Source organism: Mustela erminea, chromosome 5, assembly GCF_009829155.1.
Source record: "Mustela erminea isolate mMusErm1 chromosome 5, mMusErm1.Pri, whole genome shotgun sequence".
NCBI lineage: Eukaryota > Metazoa > Chordata > Mammalia > Carnivora > Mustelidae > Mustela > Mustela erminea.
The window spans coordinates 87,231,726-87,249,381 of NC_045618.1; the positions used below are offsets into that span (position 1 = coordinate 87,231,726).

General features: G+C 37.3%; 1 protein-coding gene and 1 non-coding gene across 3 annotated transcripts in view; one reads left to right on the forward strand and one right to left on the reverse strand.

Annotated features, from left to right (window-relative positions):
- The window catches only part of SLC25A21 (solute carrier family 25 member 21), a 493,157-nt gene that overhangs the window by 400,444 nt on the left and 75,057 nt on the right, over positions 1-17,656 (reverse strand). The window lies entirely within an intron of this gene.
- On the forward strand, positions 955-1,062 carry LOC116592117. Its single transcript, XR_004286310.1, has one exon. It is a non-coding gene; the product is annotated as a U6 spliceosomal RNA (small nuclear RNA).

The following is a 17,656-nucleotide window of genomic DNA, read 5'->3' on the forward strand; positions in this document are numbered from 1 at the left end:
TGGATCCCAGGACCCTGGGATCATGACCTGAGCCTAAGGCAGAGGCTTAACCCACTGAGCCACCCAGGCGCCCCAATAAAATGTTTCTTAAACTATAAAAGCATTACAACAAATTACGGTATGATTTCACTTGCAGTAGAATTTTCATTAAATGAATGTTTAGAAGGAGTTATACAGCTGACCTTGAACAACACAAGGGTTAGAAGTGCCAATGAGTGCCCCACCCCCACCCCACGCAGTTGAAAATCCATGTATAACTGATTTCCCAAAAACTTAACTACTGTTGACTGAAAACCTCACCAAGAACATAAACAGTCAATTAACACATACTTTGTATGTTATACGTATTATATACTATATTCTTAAACTAAAGTAAGCTAGGGAATAGAAAATGTTATTAAGAAAATCATAAGGAAGAGAAAAATACATTTACAGCACAGTGTTGTATTTACTGAAAACACTCTATGTGTAAGTGGACATACGCAGTTCAAACCCATGTTATTCAAAAGCCAACTGTATATTCTGCTCTCTCAGTTTTGGTTGCATTCTTTCATACTAATACACCTTGTATAATTGCTGAACACATAGCTGAACTTAAATCATTTAGTATCAAATTTTAGGTGTGATTTAATTGTGTTAATTGATTTTAAACCCATGTAGTCACTCACTGGACAAAAATGCTTCCAGATGCTAATATTCAGTGTAACTTATTTGCCTGTTTAGTCACAAAATGTGGTCCCCAGTTGAAAAATGTATTGGATAGGCATTGATTTTTTTATTATATGTATACCCCATGTAAAAGCCATAAAGAAATAATGTGCAGAAAAAGATCTATAAGCACAAACTTGTATTTTTATAATTCTTGAACTTCCAAAACTTTAGGAGCTAACTAAGGCAATTCAAGTCTTCTTAAAACAAAAAACAAAACCCAAAGGACAACTTAAGGTATTTCTTGTGCTCGTTTCGGCAGCACATATACAAAAATTGGAACGATAGAGAGAAGATTAGCCTGGCCCCTGCGCAAGGATGACACGCAAAATTCGTGAAGTGTTCCTTATTTTTTTAAAAAAGAAAAAAAAAAACAAAGTATTTCTCATTTCAATTTATGATACTTAAACATATAACCATATTAGTTGATCCTTTTTTAGAATTCAGGCCATGGTTTTAAGAAATCACCCATATGTATCCACCAACCCCTTAGATAAAATGCTGAGAGCATTACTTGGTTGTGATCTACTCTAAAGAATCTGTGACAACAATAGATCAGGCCTCATAATTTGTAAATGCCTCTGTCCCTCATGTGTGTACAAATGTGTGCTTATGAACACATCTGGAGATATCCTTTTAAAACACGCCAGCAAATTTGTGAAAGAAAAAATATATTATTATCATCAGTGAAGATAAAAGGTGGGAAACAGTACCACATGCATCCTAATAGAACTGCAGGCTGTTTTAATTTAAGTGAGTTTCAGCCTTCTTCGTTGAAAACAGAAGTAAATTATGTAAGGAACTAATTCATACTGGGAGAGACAACAAAGAATGCCAATAAAACTTATTTGTAAAAAAAAAAAAAATTACTACAAAAATATTTCTACCACATTTCCAGTTTTGTTTTAAATAAAAGAATAGAGGCCCTTTTCCAGGAACATTTTAAAAGGATATAGCTTAAAGGAAACTTTTATTTCTTTTTTTATATATATGGCTGGGTCTCATTTATTATGCATTAATTGCAGACAAAACCTTGGTTCTCTGTACAAAAAAGGCTTGACACAAGCAACATGGTGGTCTATGAAACAGAAGGTTACATGACCCCCGATTCTGACTGTATCCAACATATGCACTTTATTGTATGGTCCTCTGGTAACAAGATTGGATGCTTCTAGTGTACAAGGTACACTCTTCCAGAGGCTGTCCACCACTAATGCCCCAAGAATTCACATGCAGTTATTTTACTTACATGGCCTTGGAACTTGGCTAATTCAGTGAGTCCAATTTTTTTCCACATTTTGGCACTTGTCTTACCTGCCTAGAGTGACTACGATATATATCCTACCTGTGACCCATTCACCGTAATAATCTTTCTCTGATGGGCACAGCAAAGCAAATATGGTGGAGGAATATGTCTAATTTCCTTCTAGAGTTGTAGACATACCCCGAAGTGTTACTGTTTCCCTAACCTGTTTATGAGCTAATCTAAACTTTAAATAAATCTACTTATATTTTCAATCTGCACCACATCCTGGATAATGTATTCCACAAGATTCTATTCATTGTAGACCTCTTTCAAGCTTCTGAGAGTGCCTTGAGCTCTGGTACACCAGGATTCGATAAACAAGAAAAGCATAGCTTTTTTTTAATCATATCTCCTCTTTCAGCCTTCTTCCTTTATAGAGCCCTTCTCTTTTTATGCTTCACTCAGAAAAAAATACTTAATTAATGAATTCACCAATTTAAGCCAATTAATCAATATAGAAACCTATTCTTTTGTCCATATCAGCTAACTTTCTCTGGACCCTCACTTTAATCATGTCTTCACTGAGGGCGGCTGACCAGAAGTGCACACCATGTTCCTGGTGCAGTGACTAATGAGGTCCAAAGATTGTTTATTCTAAAACAATTTATAAGCAAGCCTGGAAATGATTAGGATACTTGTGAAAGCACCGCATACACTGGAATCAAGGGCTTTGGGTGAAACAAGTGCCCGTCAGTGAAGATAGGGTATAGAGGTCAGAAGTAAGTTGCCCTCATCGGATTCACCTCTTAATCCCAGACTGCCTTCCCCACTGGACAAGCTATCTGCCACAACAGTCTTTTCAGGGGAAGGCCTCTTCAAAAAAGGCTCTGATGCAAGGAGAATTGTGAAATAATTTTATAAGACAAGCTAAAGTACAGTGACCATACACATGGTAAAGAAGAAAGAGGCTAGGATATTTGTCTGTTTGTGCTCATATTAAGCCACATTCCAAAGTGATTAACCATTTACAAAACATCTAATAGATCTTCAAGGCCACAAATGCCCCAGAGAGCTAATTCGAAGGTTTCTTGGCAAGTATAGAATAAAAGCAACGATGTTTACATGGTATTGATAATAAAAAAATGTGCTACATTAATCCTACTGCAGAACACATCAGTGTCCTTAGAAGACAACACGTGTCTATCAGATACTACTTTTCAAAGACCTGGACAATGCTAAACAATTATGTTATCAATTTACGATTCCTGTTTTTATATAAACTCCATGTAGACAATTCCTTTTCAATTACTTTATAGGAAAGAGGGTAAATGGCTGGCTCACATGCAGCCATTATTCTATTTCTCTATCCATTAAAGACTTCATAAATGGAAAAAATAAACTCCTAAGGCAGAATGCAGCTTCAGAATGTTTTTTTAATTCAGTATTTTTGGTACTCATTACAAAATCATCATTACATTAACTAGTAATTAACTAGTTTTCAGCTTCCTTGGGTTATAAGCTAGTGCCAGAGATACATTCTGGTTGCTCAAGATAGAGAAATACCTGAATTATATTTACACATGTCTTTTCGACATTCAGTTTTTTAACTATTCGAAGAGGCCATGGACCATTAAATGTACCACTCTTTTCATGTGTCACTAAAGAAGAAAAATGCTGCTAGTTATTTTAAGACTACAGCAATTGTAAAATACATCCTGATTCCAGAGATGTTAAAGGATGGGTGAAAATGTATCTCAAAATCTATGAAATAAAGTATTTTCATTCTCATATTTTTCTCAGATCCATCCCAAATTTACAGATCACTCTTCATCTAGGGTCCATGATCTGATTTCCACATATTCTCAGGCTGTCCAAAGGCCGCTTCAAATAAGTGATGTATTTTGGAAAATTGCATCACTGTCAATACTTCCCATGCTCGGTCAGAAACAGGGGGTGAGTGGGGATTTGTCTGAAGTAAGTCTTCTGGTTGTCTATAAACCAAAGAGAGTCGTAAGAGTAATCTGTTCTGGAGATATTACTAAAACAAGAAATAAGTACAGGGCTCCTGCGCTCAGTTAGTTAAGCGTCTGACTTGATTTTGGTTGTATCTCAGGACATGATCTCAGGGTCATGCGATCGAACCCTGCACTGGGCTCTGTGCTGGAGCGTGAAGCCTGCATGAGATTCTCTCTCTTCCATTCCCTCTGCCCCTCCCCCCCTTCCTGTCCCTCGCTCTAAAAAGAAAGAAAGGAAGGGAGGGAGGGAAAGAGGGAAGGAGAGTAGGAGGGGTAAAAAGGAAAAGAGGGCTATTTCGGTTTGGGTTTGGTTTTTTTTTTTGGGGGGGGGGGAGGATGTGGGAAGAAGAGAAGGAATCTTAAGCAGGCTGCATGCCCAATGCGAAACCGACACCAGGTTTGATCTCATGACTCTGAGAACATGACCTGAGCTGAAATCAAGAACTGGACACTTAACTGACTGAGCCACCCAGCCTCCCCCTCCAACAGACACACAAGAAGGTTGTTTCTTATGATTCAGTACTGTTTTCTAGAGTCAAAAACAATGTATTCTGTATTTCATAGCCTATAACTTACAACCTTTATTGAATGAAATTGGACAGCTCTCCACTAATGGAATCAGAAATCAGATCCTCAATTATGCTAGCTATTCTTCATTTGCCCCTCTAGATCCACTCTTCTCCACGTTTTCCCTTGCTTTCTTCCCAGGAGGCTGATTTCTTTCTTTCTTTTTTTTTTTTTTTTAAGAATTTATTTATTTATTTGACAGAGAGAGATCGTAAGTAGGCAGAGAGGCAGGCAGAGAGAGAGAGAGAGAGAGAGAGAGAGGAGGAAGCAGGCTCCCTGCCAAGCAGAGAGCTCGATGTGGGGCTCGATCCCAGGACCCTGAGATCATGACCTGAGCTGAAGGCAGAGGCTTAACCCACTGAGCCACCCAGGCGTCCCAGGAGGCTGATTTCTAAGGACTGAATCAATTGCACTCCCTATTGCCTTCTGACTGCCAGTTGGGTTCAACCAATGGAAAGTGTCCAAAAGAATTAAGGGAAGAGGAAAGAGAGGGTTGAGTATTCATTTACCCAGCTCTTTCCTCTCCAGGCATGGCTTCTAACTGTTTTCTGCTAGTTACGGCCATGGCTCCTGAAAGGCAGCCTTCTCTTCCTGCTTCAACTACTCCCACGATGATAATGGCTTCCTATTGTTGCCTGGTCCGGGATAAGCACTCTTTTCATGCTCATGAAAAAATATGTCCAATTTTGCCAGTAGTTTTTCCATCAGTCTCTCTTCAGTTTTGCTGTTTCAAATGTGCCCTGTCCAGCTGGGACCAGACTGAACGTCGGATGTACTGTATTACCTAATGCTTAGCATGGAACTTTCCTTCAGTCTAAAGGTCAGAACACTTCTTCCTCAGATCCTTACTAGTAAGTTCAGTGTTACAGAGTTAAAAGAACTATAACTATTCTGCTAACGGTTCAAATCCTGCCCGAAACATCAGATAGTCAAGAGGATCATATATGCCACTCTTTAAGAGCCCAAGCATTATCCCTATTTTAGGCCAGATCGATCACCAGGAAGCTACGTACCACAACTGTGTCTCTCTGTCTGCACCCTGCACAGTTGCTTCCCGATGAAGGGCTGCAGCTCTCCCCTTACCCTGCATTAGCTTCTCTGCCTCTGAGCTCTCTCGGCACCATGAACTTGTCTATCTGATTTTCCATAGCATAGCTGCTTTCTCCACTTCTCCTTCTGCCCCACTAGAGCAGAAGCTCTATGAAGGCACAAACTGTCTTACACACATCAGTATTTATAACACTTAAAACTGTGCCACAAGGCATTCAGTATTTGTTTTTAAAAAGTGAATGAACTGGGGCACCTGGGTGGCTCAGTGGGTTAAAGCCTCTGCCTTCGGCTCAGGTCATGATCCCAGGGTTCTGGGATCAAGCCCCACATCAGGGTCTCTGCTCTGCGGGGAGCCTCCTTCCTCCTCTCTCTCTCTCTCTCTGCCTGCCTCTCTGCCTACTTCTGATCTCCGTCTGTCAAATAAATAAATAAAATCTTTAAAAAAAAAAAAAAGTGAATGAACTGAACATCATGCCCTTGAAGCTGGTAGGCAAGGAAGCACTTACATATGCGTTATAAATAAACGGCTAACAAAAACTGTGTCACTCATTCCTTCATTCACTGTTTTATTCACTTGCCATTCTACAAAATGTGTTTAGGGCCTGCTACTGGGCAGCATGACACTAGGTCTGAGAAACACAAAGTTATGTGACCATCGTGCCTGCCTGAAAGCAGCATTGTTAAATATATGGACACCAGGCAGGACACATTTTGAGCACAGATAATGTTTCCTCTGCAAATTCTTTTTAAACTAACTTTTTTTTCCCATTTTTGTTTTGTTGTTTTGTGTTTGCATCTCAATAGGACTATTTGAAACTTTGTGCAATGTTTTATATCAAATGGTATAACTTTCTGCCACTAGCATGTATTGATTTTAACATTTCTCCTCTTCTCTGAATAATTCCCCTTTCTCTCGTTTACACTTTACAAATGGTTCTTAGTTGTATTTTTCCTCTGCCCTAGTTTTTATTGTAAGCTGTTTCAATGCTTCTTGAAAGAAGTTGAAACAAATTACAACAGAAAAAGACTGATTTATTTTTTCCCCCACTTAAATTTTATCTACCTTTAGAGATTTTTTTGATCCAGCTAATTTTTCACTTAAATTAAGTTTAAAAGGCCACAGTTGTATTAGTACAGTATTAATAACAGAAAATCCCATTAATGATTAAGACATAATTGATACATACCAAATTGTTCACAATGTATCAAGCAGTGGAGAGGGCAGAAGGCCACCACGGGGAACTTTAGCTTTCTATGATATATAATTTTCAAAATTTTATAAGCTTTTTACTTGTAGATGCAAGGGGGAAAAGACATATTTAAAATAAACAAAATAAAGAGAAGACAGCCTAGATTATCTTTGTTTTTCCACATCCACATGGTGGTCAAGTGAACATGCAGATTTAAGATATATAGGGTGGTAATTTGATTATTGAGTCATATGTGACCCAGCTGAGTGAATGTAATAACAGACAGATGATGGTTTATGTCGTTGATAGGAACTGATTTCCCTCGTTCCATATTTTAGCAGCCAATCATTTCCAGAATTGGCTTAGACCCTGAACATATCCTCAGCAGGGATGCAGTTTTGAGCCTGGGACATTCTCTAACAGCTGGAAGACATTCAGTGACTCCAAATGATGAGGGCCAGAGGGAGCATGTGAGGATGGGCACCTGTCCTAGAGCTTCCCTGAGCGAGCAAACACCTTGCTCTGGCAATGAACTCTCCCCTGGGCTCTCTTAGGTATTAAGTTTTAGAAGTAAATCTGAAGAATGACAGTTCATTTGAAATAGCCTTCATATCTAGAGGCCGCAATGTAAGACTTTTAGAAGTTTAACATGAGTGTATATTAGAGGATGGGGGAAGGAAGAATGAAGCAGTAATAGCCTTATTTTCAAATTCACAGGCTATTCTTTTTCGATTAATTCTGAAGATTAATAAACCAAAGTCTCTCTATTGCAGAGCAACATAAAGTCTTCATAAAATATAAAATTAAATGTAAAGTGTGTGGATAATGAAATATTGGGGTTTTCCATGTTTGAATTTGCATAGCATAAAATATTTGAGCTGTTTAACATTAAACCCCAAAGATCTAATCAAATAGGTATCTAAGTGACTCAGACATTGTAAATAATTTCAGCATTGTAGCATTGTCTTTGCCAGCAGATACAGTCAGTTCTTTCACCAACTAAGATATCATTTAGTCTATAAGTTAAACAAGCATTGATAAAGTTTTTCACAAAAGATGCTATCAGCAAAACAAACAGAGGACTTTGTATTACTTCAAAGCTTATTTATAATGTGTTTAGAAAAAATTCAATGGAAACAGGAAAATAATGTCTTGATTTTCTAAACTTTGCAACATCTGCTTTTACTTACTTTTCAGCATTGTAAAGGTCTCTGGATTTCAAGTGAATTACTTTGCTTTCCCTTTGTCTATTCCTTTACTTAACTATCTTCACACTAACTTATACACCCAGGCACAATCTGTGAACCCATGAAAATCTCTATGGCATGAATAACAAAAGAATTCTAGAACATGTGACACAATACATGGAAATATGCCTCAAAAGAAAGGCCATAGAAGAAGAAGATTCCTCTATAAAAACACTCAAAATCCTCTGTCATTTTTTTCTCATCCCATCTTATGCTGTTTATTTATGTGTTATTCACAATCTTTGCTGGATAGCATTAAAACTATCTCCCAAAGGAAAAGAAAGGACTTTTACATGCATGCGTATATGTGAGTACATTTGTCTGTTTTGTTCAAATCTGAATGAGAGTTTTAATGTTATGTTGAGTAAATACCCAGGTTCTGACCCCAAAACCCCACAAAAAACAAAATCAGAAAACCAAAAAACAACCAACCAAACAAACAAAAATCCACCAAAAAATCTGCTGGGAACAACATCCTCAATGTTTGTTAATCTTCTCTGTTGGGCTTTTGCTTCTCTTCTTCCCAAATCTCATAAAGCTTTAAATCCAAAGAAATTTTAAAAACGTTTTCTAAATTTTTTAAAAGAAAGATATTTCTCTATACTCAGTGAGAATTGCTCCTAAAACACACTAATATCCAATTACTCTGGAGGGCATGAAGTCTCTCATTCCTTGACCTTTCTCTGTCTCACCAAGCACCCATTTATTCCATTTAAAATAAGTTACCTTAGAAAAACACCACCATTCCTTCTGCTACATTTCCTGATTTCTTAAAATTTGAGATTTCAGTAAATTTTGCATCGGCAGGGAACAGTGGGTAAAAAAATAATAATAATACAAAAACAAAACAATACAAAAACAATTTTATTCAGGACTTTCTTGGAAACGTTGTTGAGATGCTTTAAACATTTGTTGGTGGCTTCTTGTGAAGCTGATTTAAAGGCTGATGGTTATTTGTGGTTAATATACAAAGGGGTAAAAAGAAAAACAGGGAGAAAATGGCCCTTACAAAGCACACTCCTGAGGTTTCACCAGTGGGTTAACTGACATTCTTTCCTTCACTTCCCCAGTTGGGCTGACCTCAACATTCTTGGTGTCCAAGACTTCTAAAAGAATGTAAACCACATTATCTTCCCCAGAGGGGAAAACAGAAACAAAGCTGGATGATATGTCAGGATAAGGAATAGGTCCACCATGTGTTTAAGGAGGAGGAAGAGTTCCACTGTAATCATACCAAAAATCAAGGTTTTGTGGACATGGATTTGTCCACATAAAAAGAAGAATGGCTTTGCATTTAGTGAAAGGTCCCTTACAAGCAGTTCAAGAACAAGTTGGGAGCCATTATTCTTGGTTTCTGCCACACACCTGTGAGATCAAGATAGGAGAGAGAATACAAAGAGATCTGAATCTCTAAAGGATTTAAAAAATGTTAAGATATTGGAAGTAAGAGGTAAGAGGGAAAAGAAGCAAAGTCCTTCTTTGGCCATCTTGAATGTTGGCAGCCATGCCATTTATGGTTGCTTTGATTATGCACTAAATTCAAAAAGTTTTAGCCATGGATAATTTGATGCTTTGGTTTTCCTTTATTCTCCATTTTTTTCATTGCATGTTTTAAAATGGTTTGTGTTCAAGAATCAATTTAACCACAACAAAAGAGACTCTGATTCAGAATGTGTATGACTTCACTTGAGGTGGAGAAAATGGCAAATCAGTGCTGAAAAAGAAAGGAAACGCTCAGACTTGCATGCCTTCCTCTTCTCCTTCAAAACATTTTAAAGATGCTTTCACCTAATATTATCTTTAAATCTTCACTTTGAAAATGATCCTTTAAATGTCAATACTTCTCTGGAGGGTCTGCCATAAGTCCACCATTATTCCTCATTCTATGCACTTCATGTTACTACAGTGACTTGCAGAACCTCAGTGAGTATCCATGCACTGGTCACCCTCCTATCTTTTATCTCCAGTCCGGTTCTGCTGCTATTTCAACTTGCTTGTCCTACTGCCTAATGAACAATAGCCTACTTGATAGCTCATAAGCCCTCTGAGGCATCATGTTCAGAAGGGAGCTCATGTCTTTCTTTGCTCTCTCCCTATCTAGGCATTTCCCCTATGTTGCTTGTCTTCGGTGTCTACTCAATGTAGCCAAAATCATTAATCCAAGGATCTCTTTGACTTTTCTGACTCATCTAATTAATGACCAAGTCCTGTCAGTCTGTGTCCTCAATGTCACTTTAATAACCATTTATCCCCATCAGCACTGGGGGCACCTGGGTGGCTCAGTCAGTTAAGTGTTCAAACTTGATTTCAGCTCATGCTGTGATCTCCAGGTCGTGATCTCAGGGTCATGAGACTGAGCCCTGCTTCGAGTCCCACACCACCAGGCTCTGCACTCAGTGGGGAATCTGCTTCTCTCACTTTCCCTCTCTCTCTGCCCTGTCCTCACTTCTAAAATAAATAAATAAATAAATAAATAAATAAATAAATAAATCTATCTTTAAAATAAATAAATACCCATTGAACAAATGAATGTATTTGTTTATTTCTTCCTTCACCAGCATAAGAGGTCACATGATATCCTGTATAGTTATCAATGATTGATTCATTTACCACAGAGGAAATATGAGCCAACCCAGATAGAAATTAAGATTCTGGATGCTCCATAATCAAGACAGCTCATAGAATTTATAAGCATCACTTGTCCCAAATTCTGCCTAGTTGCAGGATGGTATCAGGGTCAACTAAGCTTGGCCAGGGTCTAAGACAGACTTGCGTTTGGCAATCTAAAAGTCATGGGTAGAATAAAGAAATTAAGCTATTAAATGGCTACTTATGGCCTCTATCTACTCTTCTTGATCCCTGAATCTAATTGTAAGGATAGCTACCATCAGTGACCTACTTATATCCTGATCATGTTGGCAGTAAAGTGCTTTGGTGAACTTTTCCAACTTTAAGAACATGAGAAAAGTCACGAGTTTATACAAGCATTACAAGAGCACCTAAGTTAGTTGGAAGAGTTAAAAACAAAAACAAACAAACAAAAAACTTATTTTAACTCTCTCTAACCCTTGGTTATGTTTTCCTGATGTTAGATGTAACATTAGATGCAACCCTTGAGATAGTTGTAACTGACAGAAGATGTAATGTTAGTTCTACAGTATGGAGAATGACTCAGTTGTGCCAAAGCTAAATCACAAGACATGATCCAAACAAAAGGCATGCCACCTGCATTGTTCTCCCTTCACAATCGGCACTCAGGCAACTTAATGTTCTGCTCCTTGCTATTGCCCATCAGAATATGACCATCTCCAAATGGTCCCAAGAGTGTTATATTAAAGAATTTTCTATGTCTTAGTTATGCTTCCTAATACAGGACTATTAGGGCTTCCTAATACAGGACTACATTATTAAACCAAAGTCATTACTAACGTAATAGTTTTATTGTTCTGTATTGCTTAGAGTGATAAAACATAATAACAAGTAGGAATTAAAACATTGTCAGTGTTCTCTTTAATTCTACCCCTCAACTACTGATGCTTCAAATCCTAGTACCAGAAATTATAAATTAAGATGCTGCATATAAGAGAAAGTTACGGAGTAAATTAGATCAACCCTGGATAAACTCAGCAAGAACAGTTCAATTACATTAGAATCTCTTCAGTACCTAAGTTGCCATTACTAATGAACTAGGAAACTGATAATATAGCAACTCTGCCAGACTGCTGGAAAACTACATAGTGGCTTTCTATTTAATGCGCTTTCCAAAGATAGTAAAAAGGAGAGGGACCTTTATAGGGATACCTAGAGAAAAAACTTGGCTCCATCTGTTTATCCTTTGTCTCCTAAAGCTTTAATCCTCAGAAGTGAAAAGAGAGTGAGATAACTATCTCATAGGATAGCTCTGAGCAAGGAATTAAGGAATGTAAATTCCCTAGCACATGATGAAGTACCTAACCCATAATGGATATTTATTTTCTTATGTTTTTATTATGTTATGTTAGTTGCCATACAGTACATCATTATTTTTGATGTAGTGTTCCATGATTCATTGTTTGCATATAACTCCATGCAGTACAATATTTTTCAAAGTTAGTCCTCTTCCTTCTTCCCTTCCCCACCTACTCTCAAATACTACTTCATGCTGTGGCAATCACACAACCACTGGACCAAAGAGAAACCATTCAGATCTCATATTAGCTGGTCCCATTCTGTTGGCCTCTCTTTACAGTAGTTTGGTCTATCATTTTTCCTATAGAAATTAGAGTTGGGGCACCTGGGTGGCTCAGTGGGCTAAGCCTCTGCCTTCGGCTCAGGTCATGATCTCAGGGTCCTGGGATCAAGTCCCACAACGGGCTCTCTGGGAGCCTGTTCCTCCTTTCTCTCTCTCTCTGCCTGTCTTTCTGACTACTTGTGATCTCTGCCAAATAAAAAAATAAAATCTTAAAAAAAAAAGAAATTAGAGTTGTTTTTGTAGTATTTCTTCCATGATAATGAATAAAGGGCATTTTGTAGCTTTGTGTTTAACACAGTCATAATTCAGCACAGTAATCTAAATGAAATTCATTTTTAAGTGTATAATTCTACAACTACTCTACCTTTATTTGGTGACAATATATTAAGTTTAAAGTTCGTTGTATACCCAAACACCAAGAAACTCACAATGTAACTGTCTCATTAATTTCAAGTTTAAATGTATCCTAACTGGCTTAGCACATCAAATTGTTTGCAGGTGATGGGCAAGATTTTCTTATGCTCTGGTCTATGTTGAATGTCAGAAGGTAAGGTATGCTTTGAGAATAAAAGAGGTATATTGAAATCAGAATCAACTTTTTCAGTCCACATAGCCCTATTTAATGAACTCACAACTTTGTTTATTTAGTCAACAAATATTAAGACCTGCTATGTACCAGGCACCGAACACCCTCCTGGGGCCTGTACTTATAGCTATTGCTAATCCACCATGATTCTTCTTCTTCCTAAGTATGATAATAAAAAAATTAACACATGCTAGATGCTTACAATAATGCCTGGAACAATGCCAAGTGCTTTATCCCATTCACTCTTCACAACATTTATATAAGGCAGGGATTATTATAATCACATTTTACCTGATGAAGAAAAGAGCTGTGGAAAGAGTACTTAACTTGCCAAGGCCACCTAGCTAGTAACCAAGAAAGCTGAAATTCAAATCGTGTCTGTATGACTCTATAGTCCACTCTCTAAATTCTAAACCAGTGCTACTCAAAGTCTGGTCCTTCAGGGACTGGCAGTATCAGCAATACCTGGAAATCTGCTAGAAATACAAAACGGACTCAATCATAATTCTGGGGAGTGGGGCCAGTGATATGTTTTAATGAGGCTTACACATGATTCTTATGTGTGCTAAAGTTTGAAAAGCATAACTCTAAACCACTCAGTATACACACTGTTTAGTTCTCCTAATTTGTAATATATTAATGGTGTCAGGTCAGATTACTGCTCACCTGCCTTAAAGAACTGTTAGCCTTCATAATAGTTGTCCTTAAGTTGGATTCTATGGGTACTTAAAATACAATTCTGTGCCATATCCTTTAAATAGGGTGACTACTCATCTTAATTCTCCAGGGACAGTCCCATTAAGTCCATCATATAATCAACAGTGGCCTCTTTCACTCTCAGAAGTGCTATAATTTAGACCAAAATTCATATGGTGGCCCTAGCTGGAGGGCCTGGCTGTCAGTCTCTCCAACATCATGTCCTACCACTCACCCCCCACCTCTATGTCCTAGCTACGATAATGGCCACCTTTCAGTTCATTAAAAATCTCAAACTCATGTAAGGGTTTACTACTTCTGTTCCCTCTTCCTGGAAAGCTCTTTCTCTTGATCACAGAATGATATGCTCCTCCTCACTGGCATTTCAAGGGTAGGCTGGTAGGAGCAATCTGTCCTGTATACAGGCAATTTTGAATATTTTAAAGTAACAGTAAAAGAAACGAAAACTATGTCTTACTTTTTATTTATTACCATGCACCAGCGTGGTTAAACAATGTTAGTGATACAATACTGCTCCTCCTTGACAAATGTTTTGTTAATTGTCCCTTAATAAACATTGTATTCCAGAGGAAAGTTAATATGGAGATCTTCCAAATACATAGGTGGCCCCCAACAGACACATAGATACTTGAATTCAGCTCAAGAGAAAATTCCCAATAGCTACAGAACAGTTATAGCTACAGAACAGTTAGAGCTTATTTTGGGTACTTCCTCTCTCCAACCTCTGTGTCACCACATATTCCTGAGTTTAAACAACAGACTTAAAATCAATTTGGTAATTGTAAAGATGAAGAAATAGAACTTGACTTGCTTCAGTTCTGTCATTTTATTTGGCTTCTTGAAATGTGATTTGTATTTAATATTTAAAACACAAGGGGCACCTGGCTGGCTCAGTGGGAACAGCATGTGACTGCTGATCTTAAAGTCGTGAGTTTGAACTGCATGTTGGGTAGAGATTACTTATATAAATAAATCAATAAATCAATAAATAAACTTTAAAAAATTATTTAAAACATAGGGAAATTCAAGGGAGCCAGAATAGCCAAAACAGTCTCCAAAAAAAAAAAAAAAGAACTAAGTTGGAGAATTCACATTTTTAAAAATATTTTTTCTTTAAATTTAATTTAGTTAATGTATAGTGTATTGTTAGTTTTGGTGGGGACAGAGATTTAGTGATTCAGAGATTCATCTTGCATGCACGTTGATTCAGTTGCATATAACTCCCAGCACTCATTACATCAAGTGCTCTCCTTAATGCCCAGCACCCAATTACTCCATTCCCCCATTCACCTCCCCTCCAGCAACCCTAAGTTTGTTTCCTATAGTTAAGAGTCTCTTATGGTTTGTCTCCCTTTCTGTTTCTATCTTATTTTACTTTTCTAACCCTTCACCCATGTTCATCTGTTCATCTGTTTCATTTCTTAATTGCCACATGAGTGAAATCATATAGTATTTGTCTTTCTCTGACCTATTTCACTTAGCATAATACACTCTAGTTCCATCCATGTGATGGCAAATGGCAAGATTCCATTCTTTCTGATGATTGGGTAATATTTAATTATATGTGTAATATGTAAAAATATATATAAAATATATATAATATTCCATTATATATATATGTATGTGTGTATATATACATGCATAAGTCTTCTTTATCCAGATATATGTCAATGGACATCTAGGCTCTTTCCACAGTTTGGCTATTATGGACACTGCTGCTATAAACACTGCTTCAAATCCCCTTTTTTTGTATCCTTTGGAAAAATACCTAGTAGTGCAATTGCTGGGTCTTAGGGTAGTTCTATTTTCAACTTTTGGAGGAATGTTTTCCAGAGTGGCTGCAACAGCTTGCATTCCAGTCAACAATGTAAGAGGGTTTCCCTTTCTCTGCATTCTTGCCATCATCTGTTATTTCCTGACTTGTTAATTTTAGCCATTCTGACTGGTATGAGGTGGTATCTCATTGGGATTTTGATTTGTATCTCCTTAATGCCAAGTGATATTGAGCATTTTTTCATTTGTTTGTTAGCTATTCGTATGTCTTCTTTGGAGAAATATCTGTTCATGTCTTCTGCCCACTTCTTGAGGATTCACATTTCTTAATTTCTTTTTTTTTTAAAGATTTTATTTATTTATTTGACAGAGAAAGACACAGTGAGAGAGGGAACACACACAGAGGGAGTGGGAGAGGGAGAAGCAGACTTTCCATGGAGCAGGGAGTCCTATGCGGGGCTCAATTCCAGGACCCTGGGATTATGACCTGGGCCAAAGGCAGATGCTTAATGACTGAGCCACCCAGGTGCCCCTCACATTTCTTAATTTCTAAGCATAACGCAAAGCTACAGTAATTAAGACAGTGTGGTACTGGCATAAGGACAGTAACATATGTCAGTGGAATATACTTAAGAGTCCAGAAATTAACATGAAATTAAATTCATATTTATAATCAATTAATTTTTGACAGAAGTGCCAAAACAATTCAATGGGGAAAAAGTCATTTCAACACAAGGTACCAGGACACCTGGATATCTACATGCAAAAGCATACAGTTGGACTCTCATCTCACATCAGCTCAAAACGGACCAAAGACCTAAAGCAATAGCTAAAACTATAAAAGTTTTAAACAATAAAAAAAAAAAGACATGGGTGTGAATCTTTGTGACTTTGGATTAGGCTACAGTGTCTTAAATGTGACAACAGCATCAACGACAAAAGAAAAATAGATATCTGGCTTCATCAAAATTAAAAACATTTCGTGCTTCAAAGGACACCATCATGAAAATGAAAGACATAAGACACCTGAGTGGCTTAGTTGGTTAAGTGTCTATCTTTAGCTCAGGTCATGATCCCAGGGTCCTGGGATGGAGCCCTGCATCAGGCTCTTTGCTCAGTGAGGAGCCTGCTTCTCCCTCTGCCTGCTTTGCCCACTGCTCTCCCTGCTTGTGCACTCTCTCTCTGACAAATAAATAAATTAAAAAAAAAAAAGAAAATGAAAGATAACATACAGAGTGTGAGAAAATACTTGCAAATCCTATGTCTGACAAAGGATTTGTATCTGGAATATATAAGGAATTCTTATAACTCAATAATAAAAAAACAAAAAGGCAATTAAAAATTGACATAGAAATGGCCAGTAAGAAAATGAAAAGGTGCTCAGCATCATTAGCCACGAGGGAAATACAAACCAAAATCACAATAAATTACCACTCTGTACCCATTAGCATGGATAGAATCAAACTGTCAGATAATAACAAATATTGGCAGGGACATGAAGAAGTTACAACCCTCATACTTTGCTGGTTAGAATGTAAATGCTGCAGCCACTTTGGAAAACAGTTTGGCAGTTCCTTAAAAGATTTTAACATAGAGTTGCCATATGACCAGATAATTCCACTCCTAGGTATATACTTGTATATACTTGCCAAAATATAAACAAATGTTCACATAAAAACTTGTACAGGAATGTTCATAACAGAATTATTCATAATAGCAAAACTTTGGAAACAATCCAATTTCCGTCAAGTGATGAATGGATAAATAAAATATGGTACATCCATATAATGGAATATCAGTCAACAATGAAAAGAATTAATGATATATGCTACAACATGGATGAACATTAAGAATAAGATAAGTGAAAGAAGCTAGTCACAAATGAGAACATATTCATGATTCCATTTATCTTAGCTGTACAAAATAAGCAAATCCTTAGACCCAGAAAATGGTTTCCTAAGGCCAGGGGCAGAGGTGGTAGTATGAGGAAACAGGAGTGAGTGATAAAGAACATGGGGTTTCTTTTTTGGGGTGATAAAATATTCTTTTTTTTTTTTTTTTTAAAAACATGGGGCTTGAACTCATGACCCTGAGATCAAGACCTGAGCTGAGATCAAGAGTAAGACATACAACAGAGTGGGCCACCCAGGAGCCCCAGGATGAAATGTTCTAAAATTGATTATGATGATAATTACATAACTCTATGTGTACACTAAAACCCACTGGATCATACAATTTAAATAGGTGAATTATACGGTATGTGTATCTTAATAAAGCTGCTCCCCTCAAAAGATTTAAAATAGTGAAACATGGCGCAAACTGCACG